Below are 17,677 nucleotides of genomic sequence, written 5' to 3' on the forward strand. Positions count from 1 at the left end.
AGGCATAGATAACTTATATAATTCCATAATACCTCTGCAGAAACGTTAGACGCATTCGTGCCCTTCCAAGAAATAGCGAAAAAAGGACACGGAGATCACAGTGCATCCATTGGCTTCCAACTTTTGCATACTACCTTCCTCTATTAGGGAATACTCTTATGTTTGGTGTTTGCAATGGGTCATGCCCTTATTCTAGGACTATATGTTATTAGTACAGTTTCATGTAGATTCCATATATTGAACATGCTGAATGTTTTGATTCACGATAACTTGACTAACTAATTGCGTCCATACTTTCCTATACTTACTATATGTTGTCAATACGAGCACCGCTTACGAGCAGAAGCTCTGCAAATAACCGAAAGTGGAAAGGGATCGTTATTCATCAACGTCTTATGTTGTTGACTTAAACAACATTTCCACGGCCCCAGCTTGGTTTCAGTCCACTATCTGATCGGTGAAATCCGCATCTGAATTAGTTTAGCTTCAGCTTTGAAACGATTTACTCGCATGTGATCAGCGAGCCCCAAGAGGAATACCAACCAAGCGTTCGTCGAGAGTGGCTTCGAATTGTAGTTACTACTTTTGCGCTGTGTGGAAATTGTGCGCGAACATTCACCAGTAACGACGCGCAGCGGAGAATAGTTAGATGTGAAATTGAATATTGTTCGGGCTTACTCATATCTGCGGATATATCAGATCAGATTTCACGGATTACGCTGTGACTATTATTTTCAGATTTCTGAATCTGAATGTGTGCTCGAGTATTAATCTGAGACCGTGGGCAACTTTCCAAAATTGAATTAAGCAATTTTTCGGTGTATTAGCCAGTGAATTTTGCTACGAGGTCCTGATCTCTGATAAGGAAGCTATTGCTGAGAGATTCATTCACATTATTTGTTATCCTAAGTTAACCCAGCTCAGCATAGACTGCAGTTTTCCAAGCAGCGGCAACGGATACTACGTTGTTTGTAATTTCAGGTTGGTAATTCAAAAAGACATTAGTATTATTCATAGTTTGCCAAACGCGGCATAATTACACGGTGGAGCAATCTCCCACATTGAAATTAATATTTTGGATACAGCACCAGCAAATTGGATTTTTCGTGCTCGATTGCCACAACAAAAACTCTTGAATACTAAGTAGCATATTACAAGGTGAAATCTATATTATAAGTTAGTTAAGTAAATGTAAATATCATTGTTCAGCAAATGCTTCCAGAAAACAAGTTGGTTAAGAAAGTCGACGTCGTTCAGTCTACTAAACGCTGTATTTCCACTCGAAAACCCAACCGACTAATTAAGCCCAATTAATTTTATTTCGATTGATTGTCTGTTATTAGCTGCGGCCTGAAATTTGTACAAATAAGAATTTTAGATATTTTTCTCAACCAATTTGCGGACGGTTTCGTTTACCTTTTTATAATGTCGGTAAATTGGGTCAAAGAAATTCCGTTTAGCTATTCATTAAATAAAATTTCACTTTGGCCGATTGTTTAGGAATAGAAACAAACTGCAAAATTGCACTAAAACTAGAACATGAAATACTGGCTTATTACACGGATATTGATTATTCACCTCGCTACTATCGAAATTCCTCAAAAGCTTGGAGCTACTGGGGCATTAATGGCCGTAGAATAATTGCGGGACGTGCAGAAAACAATTTCACATAGAGTGAATCAAATCGAAAGAATAAGGTCGGCAAGAAGAAATGCCTTTGCACTGAACCCACTATTTCTTTATTCAAATGTTTCGTATTGTATATAAAAACAATTTAATACTGAATGGTCCACTAATTTCTTATTGTTAACCTACATTCTGGTACATTTGATCTTCCCGGAAAAGAAGATTTCATCAATTTACTATGGGCGACTTCCGTTATTGGGAGATGGATTAGTGAAAGTACTTTTGGAATGTTTCTCCTTTAACTCATCACCTCCTAGATTGGATTCGTTGGAGGCAGTGTATCTAGAGACTATCATTTTCCGTGTGGATTTTGATGAGTTTAGGTTTAATGAGCTGAAACTTTCTTCCACATTTCGTGTTTTCTTACTCAACATCCAATATAGATACAACGAATGGTCGTTAATGGGCAAGTTTCATTTGACAGTATGAGAACTGCGGAAATCTAATATAACATTTCCCTGAATTTAACTAAACTTTCAGGTTCTCAATCTTCCAAATATACACATTTCGCCCCCCTCGTGCACAATACATTTACGCTCATGTTTTTCCTAATCCGCGAAACAGTTGTTTAAATTGATTTCCGGAATGGCGTTCAATACTTTCTTTGATCCAGCTCCTATCTCTTGAACTGGGTCAGCACGTTGACCTCGGAGTGACCTTTTGGGTCTAAATCTATTATTACTATAAACCTCTATGCTTGGTGCGCTGCTTATTTTCCCTATGACTTGGGCGAAGTTCCCAGTGGAACATTCATTAGAGCTATCCAATATGCCAATGGTAGAAACATGCGCACAAAATCAGGATTTGATGTTAACGCCTAACATATGTATATGATCAGGAAGAGCATTGATACTATTAGAATGTCTGGTAGGAACCGAACTGCAGATCCTTAACTTGGGTAATATCCCCACTTTCTTAAAAGTGCTCAAACGAGAGATCGTCAACATCACGGTGACATCCTCTGACATGGCGGTTCTTGTCGGACAATGGAGAGTATTTAACTACATCATGCTCTCGAATCATAAGCGCATTGATTTCGTAATGGACATGGATCCTCCTCAAAATACTCCACGTCGAAATCCGCGAGGCGCGTATTGGGCAAAGTACAAAATAGAATTGAGTAGTAGAGTTACGCCCCTGGAAGGTGCATCAAATCCATTACTGAAATTGAGGAAGCAACCTAGATGAAAAAGAAGAACGGTAAAACACTATGGTGGAACTCGGATTTAGCAAAACAAAGGAAATCGAGCCATAAAGTCTGATTCCGCTGTTGGAGGAAATCGATACAAAGAAGCTCTGAAAGCACTAAACAAGTCGGGAAACCGGAAGCTGGACGCTTCAGGTATGAAAAGTGTTGTGTATTTCTTATATAAAAATATTTGAGTGGACATTTGTCCCATTAGAACCTAGCACAGAATACTCACTTTCGCGTGATACTGAGATTCAAAGTCTTGGATTTGCACAGAAGCGACAATTTCGACCTATTATAACTTTGTTCGTAATAGTGCGATTTCCACCAAACTTGGCAGGATCATGCTTTATGTCATAGCCGACATTGCTTTCCTGGTACTAGGATGCACTTATGGGGGGTTTTCCAGACAATTACTAAAAATTGTAATAATATACTATATATTATACACTATATAGCATCATTAACTTTTTTGAACAGATATCGTTGGGTAGGGTATTTTGGAGCCTAGCAACCTCCTGATTTTTTTCAAATTTGAGTAGTTTCTGAGAATGGGTCCGTGAAAGAAATGATCACTTTCGGCCCTCCGCACTCCCCCTTTTTCAACAGATGTCAAAACTGAGACCGGCACCGGAAATTACTAATCGAGGCCTTTCATTTCATAAACCACATTTCATGAAAAAAATTTGCAGTCCCCCTTAAGTTCGACCTACAATGATGTAATTCAATGTATGCGTGAGCGTTCACAGTTCCCACCTTTCCAACAAATTTGATATCTATCGCTACAACGGTTTCCGAGAAAAATGCGTGTGACTGGCAGACAGACAGTAAACCGATTTTAATTATCTAATACAAAATCTTAAAAAGAGCGAAAGGTCAACTAAACGATCATCATCGAGACGCTTTTGCAAAGTGGCAAATTCGCTTGAGGGGACTTCAAAGTTGAAGCACCTGTTTTCCAAAGATCATACGCCAACAGCTGGCTTACCTACATTTACAGAGCGGGAGGTACACAGAAATCAAGGAAAAAAATTGCAAACCATTTATTTGGAGTGCTGATAGGTGCATACATGCATATATGCGACCATCAACCGAGAGATTGGACTCTGGACACTCAGAAAGTAGTATAGACGTAATGAATATCCTGGGTCTATATTTTCACAATATATACCGATTAACTGCCATGATGACGTGCGATGCGTAGTGATATTTATTCCCAAACCAAGAAATTCACCTACAGGGACACAGAAAACTTCCGACCGATCAGTCCAGCTTCTTTTCTACTGAAAAGACTTGAAGGACTAATAGGTTGGTTCATAAGAAATACATTCCTAGGGGGTTACTTCAATTGAAGCAACGTGTTTGCCAGAAAGGCAATCCATGAGCTCAGGGCAAACAATGAAATAGAAAATGAAAATCCCCTAGGCGCATCCATGGACATCGAAGAGTAGAGTGGAGAAAGATCCACATATTGGTCAGATGGAAGCCTTTTAAGGTAGGATGTCTTAGGGCTGCCCACAGGGGCGAGTTCTCTCTGCTTGCTATGACTCCTGGAAGCACGAAGGTTTTTAATAATAATAATCGTTGGCCCAACAATCCATATTGGAGCAGGGCCAAGGAAAGTGTGTTAGAGTACTTCATTCAAGACCGTAACGGTACACTACACTACATTATAGGAGGCAATGTGGTCAGCATGCCTTCCCCCGAGATTATTACCTTGATTTGACTTAAGTACTCATTTACAGCTGAGGCGGCTGGTATTCGACATCCAGTCATGATAACAAATCCGCAAGATTGTCGTACGGAAGGTCGCGTTTCAAATCTCATTGGTGGCAGTAGGATTTGTATCATGATTTGACGTCGGATACTAGTTGACTCAGCTGTAAATGAGTACCTGAGTCAAATCGGGGTAATAATCTCGGTCGAGTGGAATGCTGACCACTTTGCCTCCTACAGGGTACTATAATCCTGTAGTGTACCGTTACGGTCTTGAATGAAGTCCTCTAACACACTTCAAGGCCCTGATCTAATATGGATTGTTGTGCAACTATTATTATTGTTATATATACCGCGTCAACCGGGCCTACACGCCATCGTTCAAAAGCGAAAAACGAAGATTCAAAAGCGCAGAAGCCCAGAAAGCACTTGATGGCTTCTAGAATCATGAGAATTTCCATGTCTAACTGAACAAAGTCCTGTAAATGAATGTAAGATCGCAATATATTGAGTCAATATCACCGTTTCGAAAAAATGTTCACTTCTTACTCGCAGTGAGTTTGTTTACAATTTGGCTGATGTGAATCACTAGCACCCACCACCTACTGCACTTGCGCGCCATTGTTATTGTTGTCTGATAATGTGCTTCAGTTCTTCCCATGACTTTCCCAAAAGCTTGCACTCTTCCTCCAATTTATTGTATCATGTGGTTCTGTGCAACTCACTGCATAGCATAATCCGCAATGGAGTTGTTGCCTTTTCACATACTTCCACCTTCTGATCAGCACATCTATGGATATTTGGTCTTAACGCTAACGCATTTGTTATCAATTCCTCCCAACAAAGCCTGCTCACCGAAAGCTCCGTGTAATGTTCTAAATGTTTCAGAACATGAAAATCCATTTTGCAAAAAAATTTCATGCGATGCCTTCTCGCTTTTGGTTTCGTACATAACCTATCATCCTGTTTGGGCACAAAGTGTAGAGTCCACTTTCGGTAGCAATTAAGATAGTAGTAACACTTTTGCTTTTTTGTGGTCAGGCGAGAGGTCATCGACATCACGGTGGCATCTCCTGACATCGCGGCTCTGATCGGAGAGTGGAGAGTATCAAACGATGTCACACTCTCGGATCACAGATGCATTGATTTCGTTATGGGCATGGATCTACCTCCACCCACTCCATTTCGGAATCCGAGGAAGACAGATTGGGTAATGTATCAAACAGAATTGAACGCCCGAGTCACGATCCCTGGGAGGCGCATCAAATCCATTGCTGGAATTGAGAAGACAACCCAGACGATCACAACTAGCATGAGAGAAGCTTTCGAAGAAAGCTGTCCACTCAGGATGCCAAAGAAGGGTAAAACACCATGGTGGAACTCGGATTTGGCAAAACAGAGGAGAACGACAAGGATGCTCCTTAATCGTGCTCTGAAGGGCGAATCAAGCACTAGCTGGAATCGCTATAAAGAGGCACAGAAGGCTCTAAAGAAGAGCATAAGATCGGCCAAACGGTCATCTTGGAGACGCTTTTGCGAAGAGACTAACTCTCTTGAGGCAACCTCAAAACTGAAGCGGATTCTGGTCAAAGAACGTAGCCAGAAACTGGGTTACTTACGTTTACAGAATGGGAAGTACACAGAAAGTGACGAAGAAACGGCAAATCATTTGCTTGAAGTACACTTCCCAGGCAGCATCCAAAATCTAATCTCGGGGCCAACAGGTGCATACAGCCCTCAGCCGAGAGATTGGAATCTGGCATGCAAAATAGTATCACTGGAGCGAGTGAAATGGGCATTTAGCTCGTTCCACAGATATAAGTCTGCAGGTCCGGATGGCATCATTCCTGCGCTAGTAATAGAAGGAATGGATACCCTGGGTCGACACATTCGGAATATATATCGGGCATGCCTAGCACACGCTTATATTCCAATTAGATGGCGGGATGTGAAGGTGTTGTTCATTCCCAAACCAGGAAAACTCACCTACACAGACGCAAAAAGCTTTCGACCGATCAGCCTAACGTCCTTTCTGCTAAAAGGACTAGAAAGATTAGTAGATCGGTTCATAAGGGATACACACATTCCTAAATGGCCACTTCACCATAGGCAACACGCCTACCAGAAAGGCAAATGCACGGAGACAGCACTCCATGAACTTACGGCAAAAATTGAAAAGGCGATGTCCGATAAAGAATACGCTTTAGGCGCATTCATGGACATCGAAGGTGCCTTCAATTATGCCTCATTTGCGGCAATTTGTGATGCGGCAAGACAGCATGGAATCGAACCGCTGCTAATCAGTTGGATCCTTCACATGCTAGAGTGGAGAAAAATCCACATATCGGTCGGCCAGAAGTCTATTGAAGCAGGATGTCTCAGGGGCTGCCCACAGAGAGGGGTTCTCTCTCCACTGTTATGGTTCTTGGTGATGGATACCCTGCTGTGGCTCCTGGAGGACAAAAAAGTCTTCGCGCAAGCATTTGCGGACGACCTAGCCGTAATAATTAACGGCAAGTTTGCGGACACAGTATGTGACCGCTTGAGTGCAACTCTGCATGTAATCCACAGCTGGTGCCTCCGCAATGGACTCACGGTGAACGCTAGAAAGACTGGACTAGTTATGTTCACTAAGAATGTCAGGTGGGGTACGCTACCCACCTTAGCAGGGGCGGAAATCCAGCTGGCACAAACAGTCAAGTACTTAGGAGTACATTTCGACTCCAAGTTAACTTATGGTTTCCAGATTCGTCTTTGAAAAGACATACACTGTCGTAATCACCGAAAGAGAAGAATGGTCGACAAGTGGCCATGAGTCTTTTCAGATTACAGACCTAATAATCTTCACCGATGGGTCAGTCACGGAGGATGGATCGGGTGCAGGCGTGTTCTCGGAGAATCCGATTATAGAACTGGCCCGACCCCTCGGAAAAATGACGACCATATTCCAGGCGGAGATATATGCCATTTCATTGGCAGCAGAAGAATGTCTGCGACAAAAATGGAGGGGTCGCACCATTCGAATCTGTTCCGACAGTCGGGCGGCATTATCAGCACTAGATGGCAACAACATATCAAGCCAGTTGGTGTGGAGTTGTCGTCAGGTGCTGCTGAAACTTGGCCGACTGAACGAAACATTCCTAATGTGGGTGCCGGGGCACTCTAACATCGCCGGTAATGAGGGGGCTGATAGACTGGCTCGCCGAGGGTCTGGATCCACAATGGTGGGCCCAGAACCAGCTCTTGGAATCCGACCATCTACTGTCAAGTCTACTCTGAAAGGTGAAATTGCAAGGATTCACGCAACCGAGTGGAGAAATTTGGACTCTTGCCGGCAAGCGAAAATCCTTGTAAAGGAGCCTAGGGCCACTAGAGCGGCATTTTTGTTGTCCCTTAAGAAGTGGGACATGAAAACCCTAGTAGGGCTTTTGACGGGACACTGCCCCTTAAACTACCATATGGAAAAGATTGGGGTAGTGGTTTCGGCTGTGTGCAGCCAATGTGAGGAGGAGGAGGAAACTGCCCTGCACTTTTTATGCAGCTGCCCGGCATCCTCAGATCTCAGACGAAGACACCTTGGCAAGGTTTTCTTCAATGAAGAATCTGCACACTCTCTGCCTCTTGAGAATGTTCTCAGATTCGCTAAAGCCTGCGAACACCGTAGGCAGGAAGCCATTGAATAGGCAACTTACGGGGATAGTACAATGGGCCTAATAATGGCCTGAGTGCTCGGAGCTGCGGCTCCCCCCATTTAACTAAACTAAACTAAAACACTTTTGCTTGCTTTTGCTTGCTTTTGCTTTCTTGGGGTCCTTGGCACTGCATTGTACACATCATTATACAAAAATCGGATATCTTAAGCGCGGTTTATCAGTATTTGCTCCGAACTAGGTTGGATTGGATCAACTTGGGTTGATCATTTTATTATCCTTTTCAAACGGCGCCCAATGGTTTCATCAAACTGGAGCTCTTGTTGAAATTCTATTTCGGTTCCAACCTTTGTTTTTTAGGAGGAGAATGAAGGTAACATTACTCTATCAGCATGTTTCCCAACTAAGCTCCATGTGCTCTTGTTTTATCTTTCAACTTCTTATAAAACAGGCATTCTCGCCCATAGAATAGAGTTTCCTTTCCTTTCCCCTGTGGTATACTAAAACATATATTTGAGTGCAGAACTATTCCATTTGTATGTAGTCCGTGATGCATATGCATTTAGCATGTTTAACTACTCACTTTAGTGTGATATTGAGTGTGTGAGAGAAAGAAGACGAGCAAGACCCTGCCTGAGATGGAGCAATGGCGTAGGCCAGAACGCCAGACAGCTTTTAGAGATACCGAATTGGTGGACCTAGGCGCAAAGCCAGGATGTCTGGAGTTCCTTATTAAGGCAGGCCTTGAGCAGTTGCCGGTTGTTGCGCCGTTGATGATAATGATTGGGTGTTTTGGGTCAAAGTAAATTTACACGGAAGAGGCAACTTTGAGTTAGTGTAACTTTGGTAGAAAACTTTACGATATCATGCTTCAGTCTATATTACTACATGAGTCAAACGCAAATTTAAGGGGGGTTTCTAGTCAATTTGGCTAAAACATAGTAATATGCTATTATTAACTTAATTTGAGGAGATATCGGTATGGAGAGTATTTTCATGCCTGAAAACCGTATAGAAGCAGCTTCATGATTCGTTTTTTTTCGGTTGGGTATTTCCTAAGAGTAGGTCCATGAAAGGAATGACCAATTTATAGCCCCCACACTCCCCCGCCTTTCAAACAAATGTCAAAACTTCGGCTTCGGGAGGTACTAATTGAGATCTTTTACTTGATACCCCCTGACGACTACATTTGAAGAAAAAAATTTACACCCCGCTTTTGAATGTATTAAGAACTCTCCTTAAAGGATGTAACTCATTGCATGTATGGGCGTTCACAGTTCCCTCCTCACCAAATTTCGTTGATGATTTAACCATTGCTGAGAAAAGCGCGTGTGACAGTCAGACAGTTAGACAGACGGACAAAAAATATTGAACCGATGTTAATCAGGTTTTAGTTTGCACAAAAGTTGAAACAGCGCTAGCACTTAAATGAGTGAGGTTTCGATTCAAGTTTTAGATTTCAAGTAGTAGCTAAAAGTGGAAAGGTGCTCCCGTTCATGTCCTGGGAACTGTTTTTACCGTACTTCCTCCAAATTCCACATACATCTACTCTCTTTTCGTGTATGGAATAAAAGGTTTGAAACAAAAGTCGGTTTGATACAAAAGTAGCATTGACTGTTCCTCGCCGTTCTCAATCATTTTTCCGTGTCCAAATAACAAAGACGTGAAAATGAAACGCTCCTTTTCCAATGTCGGGTTGAAGATGCAGATAGAGCAAATATTAGGTTGAAGCAGGAGTACGAAGTGTGAGGCTGTACCTGACTGTCCTCAATATTTTGAGCTTCTCCAATTCTCAGATGCCAGTCATACATAGAAGAATATATGTTCTTTAGCCGTTAGATATTTGTACTTCGCTTTCTATCATTAAAACTCGTCTTTTTCCTAAAGAAGAAGAACTGCTGGTGGTGCTTAACAAGTTGACATTTATAGGTAACCTATTACTCTTCAGGTTGCTATAAAAAGTAATAATTTACATTTCGATTTCATTGTAATTATTATTAGGCAATTCTTGGGGTTAGTGACAAATGAATTTGATGAGGACGTCAACTACTTTTTAGATAATTGCAAAATACATTTGATGGATGGAGAAGTAACTTGTAAAGGATAGAACTTATACTGCAACTTATTGATTTATTGATTGTCTTACCAAAATTAGCTTGAGCGAATAGTTTCGTTCTACTCGCAGGTAGTATACCACCACCTAACAAGCGATGTCTTGTTTAATACGATATGAGAAACCGTCTTGTCTTCCTCATTGCAATGTTTGCAGTTTGGCCGTTGTGATTCACCCTTCATCCAGTAGCGTGCATGTGCGAATTCCAAGTTCAGGTTCTCATCCAATAAGTAGTGTTTTGGCATTCCTCTCCTGCAAGTGCAACCTCTTTTTATTGCCTTGTACTGTTGTATCTTGCTAATCAGTTTAATGCTACATCGTTTCCCGGCGTTTGAGTAGTGCGATTCTGCTAACATTCTTGCTACTTTCAAGGTATACAACAGCTTTCAACATTGCCTAGCTGTATTTTAGCACATCTGTACCACTTCCACGGATTCCCTTTGATGCACAGGTTTCTCTCATATACTTCTGAAGTAAAGTGTAGTGTTGGCCAAGGCGTACCTATAGGTGGTTGTTTCGATTTACTCCACGTATCCCTGGCTCTGCTTCATCTTTTTTAAGGTTTATTAAAATCGGTTTACAGTCTGCTTGTCTGTCTGTCGCCACACACATTTTTATCGGAGACGGTTATAGTGATTGACACCAAATTTGGTAGAAAGGTGGGAACTGTGAACGCTCACGCATACAATGAGTTACATCCTGTTACGTCGAATTTACATGCAAAAGGAGGGTGTAAACTTTTTTTCATCAAATATAGTCATGTGGGGTATCAAATTAAAGGTCTGGGTAGTACTTTTCAAAGCCGGTCTTAGTTTTGACATTTGTTAGAAAGGTAGCGAGTGCGGGGGTTGAAAGTGATCGTTTCTTTAAGGGGGCCATTCTCAGAAAATATCAAATCGAAAAATTTGAAAAAAATCAGGAAGCTATCGCTATATGGTGCCTGGGCTCCGACATACCATCCATACCGATAACTGTTCAAATAAAGTTAATAATAGTATTTTACTATAATAATACTATAATCCAAGCACCAAGAAATATTGCATTGATGTAAGCTATAAAGTAGAGCATAATCATACCAGGTGATGGAAATCGCACTATCACTAACAAAGTTATAATACGTCAAAGTTGTTGCTTCTTTGAAAATTGAAGACTATGAATGTCAATATCACCCGAAAGTGGATACTCTCACTTCCCGACTTGTTTTGGATTCTTTCGTGTACCAGAGTACTTGTTTTTTCAGATGGTTCTCTCCAGGAATTCACTAATTATTAAAAAGAATGCGGTACGATGGTTGAATTAATTGAGTGTTAACCTCCCGATCTCATTGTCCCGGCACTGCTGCTGCGGGCTTATCACCTGCTCAGAATTAAAGAGAGCTCGAATTCGTGCAGCTTTCCATTTCTTTTATGGACTAGGGGACTGCTGACGGGGTTTATCCTACGATCTTCACGATAGCAGCGGACTAAAATCGCTAAAGCCCTGAGAAGGGTTACAACAATTTTCACATAATATATACATATTTGCATATCTCCACTTCACTCTTTTGTGGAGTAGGGTCAGCCTAGTAGTATCTTCGTTCATATTCTAAGTTTTCTCCGTTTTTGTTCAATGGGGTGGGTGCTTCAAATTCATTATAATACCACTTGAAGCTGGCCAGGGGGTAAACTTACAGAAGCAAATAACCACAAAGCCAAACACTACGCTACACCAAACACTGAGTTGGCTGAAAATCAATTTGCCCATCACGTTGTCCCCGGTTCAAATATTACTGGTAACACAGAGATTTCCATCGTAGACTGCATATCCAATATTATCCGACTCAATTTTAACTTCTAGCAGACAGCAATGTAATATCAGATAATCAATTCTGATTAGAGCAAATTCACCGAATTACATCTTTATCTCGATTTGCACAGCCGTATTTCTAAATATGGCACAAGCAAGAAGACTAACGTAAGAGATTCGTCTTTCGACTCATTAGTAGAAATTGTATGGTGGAGAAAAAGTATTACACATCATCGACTATCGTCGGTACATGCGGAAAAAAAAATCCGCGCATAAGGTGTGGTGTTAGTGCTGTGTATGTGATGCAATGCATTGATGTGCGCCCACGTCGTCCCGAACACAACCGTTTACGACTTGTCACATGGGATAGGAAAGCACATACGATAATACTTTGTAAGTGAAGTGGTATCCAAGGAAATGCAAATACTTTCACTTTGAGAAAAAAGGTCTCCTTCGAGGGAAAATGAACAGCTTTGCTATCTTCCAGCCAAATGTTAAATGCCCCAATGTACATCTCAATAGAAGGCTAACCTGGAAACGGTACATAGAGACAAAGAACCAGCCACTCAAACTTAAGGCCATTAGGTGGATACTCCACTCCTTACTCTCTTCGAATTGTAAGTTGTTGATAAACAAATGGGACTCTAAGTCTACATGCTCAACTGGGATTCAATAAGGACCATTCAACATTAATCTCCTACAGTGGTCTCAGTTCAAAATTCCAGGTCTTACCTCCGGTACCGCTTAGTATTTCGGTAATGGTAACGTTAACGGTATCAGTGGGATTTGTATCGTAATTTGACGTCGAATAACAGTCAACTCAGCTGCGAATGAGTACCTGAGTCACATCAGGGTAATAATCTCGGGCGAGCGCAATGCTAACCGCATTGCCTCCTAGTGTACCGTTACGGTCTTGAATGAAGTGCTCTAACACACTTCAAGGCCCTGATCCAACATGGATTGTTGCGCCAACGATTATTATTATTAAATTCATATAAAGTAATCGTGTCCTAATTTCTTATCAAAATTTGCTTTTCTAATTAAATTCAAATTAATTAAAAAATATCTTGGAAAAAGTGAACACTACCACGATGCTATTCAGTTTTGAATTGAAATCTCGTATATAGTTGGTATCAAGTGAAAAGTGTTTATTAAACAAAAATATGGGAAAAATTAATTTTTGGATGTCCCTTATAGATAGGATAAGTTTTCAATAGATAGCTTCCAGGACACAGAAATTATTGAAATGCAGATGAATACGGGCATAACGACCATGGTTTTCAGTCATTACTCTCCTCAAATTTGAATTATTAGTCAAAAAATCTACGTACCGAAAAATTTCTCTACTTAGATAATTTCGTATTTGCTCGCGGCAACACAAAGATTAATATCGCTTGTAATTACCATAATTTTTTTCACTGTGGATTTAGGCTAATTCAATTCAATGAGGTCCATAATATACCTGAAGAAGCTCATTTTTTTGGATCCCATAATACTAATGTATCTAAAGCTATTCAATTCATTTTAATGTCCATGATATGTAGAAAAATATCCGAGTCGAATAGGTCTAGCTCTTTTTAGAAGTTTGCATAAAGATCAACTTCCGCTTTCTTATAGAAAAATCAGATTTTTTCTCATTCAAATAACAACGTTCATTGTAATGGTCTAAAACTTTCTGTAGAAGTTTTCGAGCTTCAATTTTCACTACTAAAATAAATCATTTTGCTTTCAAGGAATAAAGTGCACTTTCTTCTGATCAATATTAATGGTGGGGCTTCTGCTTCCCGAACAAACATTATCACCGACAACGTCGATTTCCATCAATTTGGTTATTGAAGTGTAAAGTTATCTTGCCAATCATTTGAATATGACACTCTCATTACAATCTACGTTGTGAATCTATATAATTTCAAAGTCTAAGTACAATAATGACTTCATAAGAAAATTAGGTAATTGTTTACACAAAGCGGAAGGTAAAACTTTGCCTATTAGGTCGTCATCGAGGCTCTGCAGCACATTTCGGTCCTTTGCATTCATGTTATCCTTCCTCCAAACCATCTGGATCCATCGATGTGTCCGCTAATTTCGGAATCCAGGTAGAGAGCGCTTTCGGGATTTTTCTACCGGTCTTCGTCCTTTTGTTTTCCCGTCAAATACCCTTGGATTAATTTGGAGATTTCAGAGTCACAAGTTCTGGTATACCTCAAGGTTGTATCTGATTCACCTTTTATCGTCTTCCCGTTTAGCTTCTAATATTACCTATTAGGTACCTATCTCGACTTACTTAAGAGATTAAAAAGAAGAAAAAGGAAACAAGAAAGATAGTGATCAATTGAGGTAAAGAATTACAAAAATCACTCTCACGGATGAGAATTGTAATTTGTGTTGAAAAAGAGATGTCTACAACAACCATCTGAGTTGAGTGAAAATCAACCACGAGGGCATAGCTATACTAAAATCCTAAAAAAATGCCAAAATTGATCATGAAAGGCTGTCCGCAAATAATAAAACTACTATGAAGTTTTCGTTGACGCGTGTTTCCGCGTATTTGTCTTAGGTGGGGCTCGGAAATATGGAACACTTCAAATCCCCTCACACGGTAATAAAAAACGTCACGTGCCCTTAATTTGATCCATCGGGATCCCACTCGTATCTGAAGAACCTAATTGAGAAGATAACAATGACATTTATCTAAATACATCTAACTAAGGCTCGACTAGGTAAGTAGGACCGAAAAAACTCGACGAGCCGGAGCCGAGATGGAGGAAGGGAAACCTATAATTGTTGTATCCTCTACTTCACTTCTGTTCAGGCCTTATTAGATCTGGATGCGACCTACCACGTAAAGCTTCGATCAGTTCCACTTAGCGGGAGCCGGGAGATCAATGAGCGAATATCATGGTATCTTGGTCTTTTTGGGTCGGGTTGACTAGGATGATTGATGTACTCGTAAATTGGAAGCATGTTTCCAGTTGGACATAATGTGGGGAGGTGGAGTGGGCTCTTTTCTAAATCTTCTTCATAAGCAAACGGAGAAGCGAGCAAAGAGGGCACAAAGGTCGGGTCTTTCCCTTAAAATTTTCTTCTGTAAGTCGAGAGTTTGTGAAGTGTTTCACTACTTAGTTATATAATATTAGTTCCAAACACGTGTGCAATGCTCGGTTTCCTTTTTATTACCTAAATAATATTACCACGAATTATGAAAACTGCCAAAAAAAAACTAACTTTAAGTTAATATTGTAACATATTATTATATTTTAATTCCAAATTTTCTTAAAATGAGATAAACTTTATTGAACAGCCCTATTCCCAATTCCGTCATGCTATTTACAACATGCTGGTCCCAAGCCCAGGTATAGGAGGAGAGTTTGAGGTAATATACTTTGTAATATCATTATTTCACCATGCTAAATCCTTCCCGATTTCTCTTGGTGACAGCCGACCAAGAAAATGCATCCAATGTCGTTAAAAACAAAATGATCGTATTGAGTCATAAGCCTCGGAGAAATACTAGGGCGTTCACCTCAGTCGACGAAGCAGGGCGGACCCCGGTCCTATCGAGATATGGAGATATGGTTCTTGGCGCATGGACGGCGTAAGGATGCAAGTAAATTAATCCAAGCAAAGCTGCTCACTAGAAACACCGAGGAACCCAAAAAAAAACCTTCGGAAATGGCGCATTGATATCTGCTCTCTACGAAAAAACCGATGGTCTGGTGACAAACGCTTTGGCATATAATTCCAATTCGGTAAAAATGGCTACAAACTTTTTTATTTATATAGCCCAGACACTTAATATCGTGTTAACATTGTCATCTCGGGGGTTTCGATGATGTTCAAACGATTTGATGACCGACTGATAAAGCTCAATATTAGTTGATCATTTTACTCATTTTTTTCACCGGATACGCACCACAGACAGGTCAACTTGATACAGAGGGAAACGCCTTCTAAAAACTTCTTGATGCAAAGGCTTGTGACGTGCCTCTGAATGATTATATTTCCATTCCGATCGATCTTAAGCCATAGGGGAAAAGAGTTTAGAATGCGCAATGAAAGTAGCGGGTGTATAGTCGATTGTGAACACCCATATATTTGAGAACACATGATTTATGAAATGATTATCTCATCTTCCTACACTTTATAGTGGGAACAGTAAAACGCAAATCGACTATATTCCCAGAAGACACCGACATTTTAACACCATCCCTGACTGCAAGGTCGCACTTCAACGGCGTTGGTTGCTGTGTTGTAAATCAAGCCGCCGATAAAACTGCGTGAGGAACGCGCTGACACTTCGCGCATCGATCTCATTTAGACGATTACCAACCATTACGAATGTGGAAAAATTGTGAATTAAGTTGAAGAAATCATCCGCAAAATGGGCTATGCAATCCTCGGAGGCGCCAAGCCAGGTAAGTGGTTCACCGACCGCGACACTTAAGTTTGGAACGACGATGTCTAAATGAAGGCCCGTGAAAAGAAACGCTTTTACCATAAGTCTCTCGATGAAAAAAACGCTGACCAATTGGAAAATGTATAAGAATGCCGCGTTATTAAATTGTTTCACGGATTAGCGCGACATGCATCAAGTGGCGTTTCATAACTGGTATCACTTGCGATCGACGTATCAACGAATTTCTTAAATCCAAAATGTATCGCAATATCGCCCATCCTCTCGCCCTCTATGGTTCTGAATGTTGGCCGACTATAAAAGACAATGAGCAGTATCGCGATCGATACGGAGTTGCACCGATCGTGGAAAAAATACGGTCAAATAATTCGCGTTAAGTCGATGGGAAGCAACCAAAAAGCCGGCTGAAAAAACGGAGGCTTTATGGATCAGACGAATGGCAGAGCAAAGTGACGCAACCGATCACGACGAGCCGAGCCCGCTTGTGAAGAGGACAAAGGCTAAGGAAAAAGAAGAGAGACAAATAAGAAGAGTTCTATTCCTAAAATCTTCAACATCAGATTCGATATTGAATTCAATGTGACACTGATATTTTCTTTGTCAAGAAGCAGTAATTTGACTGGAAAGAAGGAAAACGCCACGAGATGGGGTAGGAATTAAGTTTACGAGGATGTGCTTCAAGGGAAAATGCATGTCACTCAAAGTTTAAAAATGAAGCCTAGCCGGGAAAAACGTTGAAAAACCGCTATCTTTTCCGATACACTAAAAAGGAAGTTCAGTAAAATGGAACCTAACATGGGGTCCACCATTCGTTCTGGTGTATCGGATAAAGAAACAACAGTTTCCCAACTTTCGAAATTAGGCTGCACGTGCACTTCGTTTTTCAGATTTTCGATAACATGCAGATTACATACTTACCATCTTATCTACTGTCCAAATCCAGGAAATGAAAGGAATACATATTCAACAGGAATATAGGTCATTTCCAAAGAAAGTAAATTGATTCGTATTCGAATTATTAGAGTTGATGCCCGAAATGCAGATAACTTTATAAGCACCAATCCCATCCGAAAATCTCACAATAAAGTATGGAGATAACATAAATCCAATATAATGCAATATCA

General features: G+C 40.7%; 1 protein-coding gene across 1 annotated transcript in view; it reads left to right on the plus strand.

Annotated features, from left to right (window-relative positions):
- Positions 1–472: 472 nt before the first annotated feature.
- The window catches only part of LOC119651479, a 57,788-nt gene continuing 40,583 nt past the window's right edge, over positions 473–17,677 (plus strand). The window contains exon 1 of the mRNA XM_038055090.1: positions 473–981. The gene's annotated coding sequence lies outside the window, so the exon portion shown is untranslated. The remainder of the gene's footprint in view (positions 982–17,677) is intronic.

This window comes from Hermetia illucens, chromosome 3 (genome assembly GCF_905115235.1).
Source record: "Hermetia illucens chromosome 3, iHerIll2.2.curated.20191125, whole genome shotgun sequence".
NCBI classification, from domain to species: domain Eukaryota; kingdom Metazoa; phylum Arthropoda; class Insecta; order Diptera; family Stratiomyidae; genus Hermetia; species Hermetia illucens.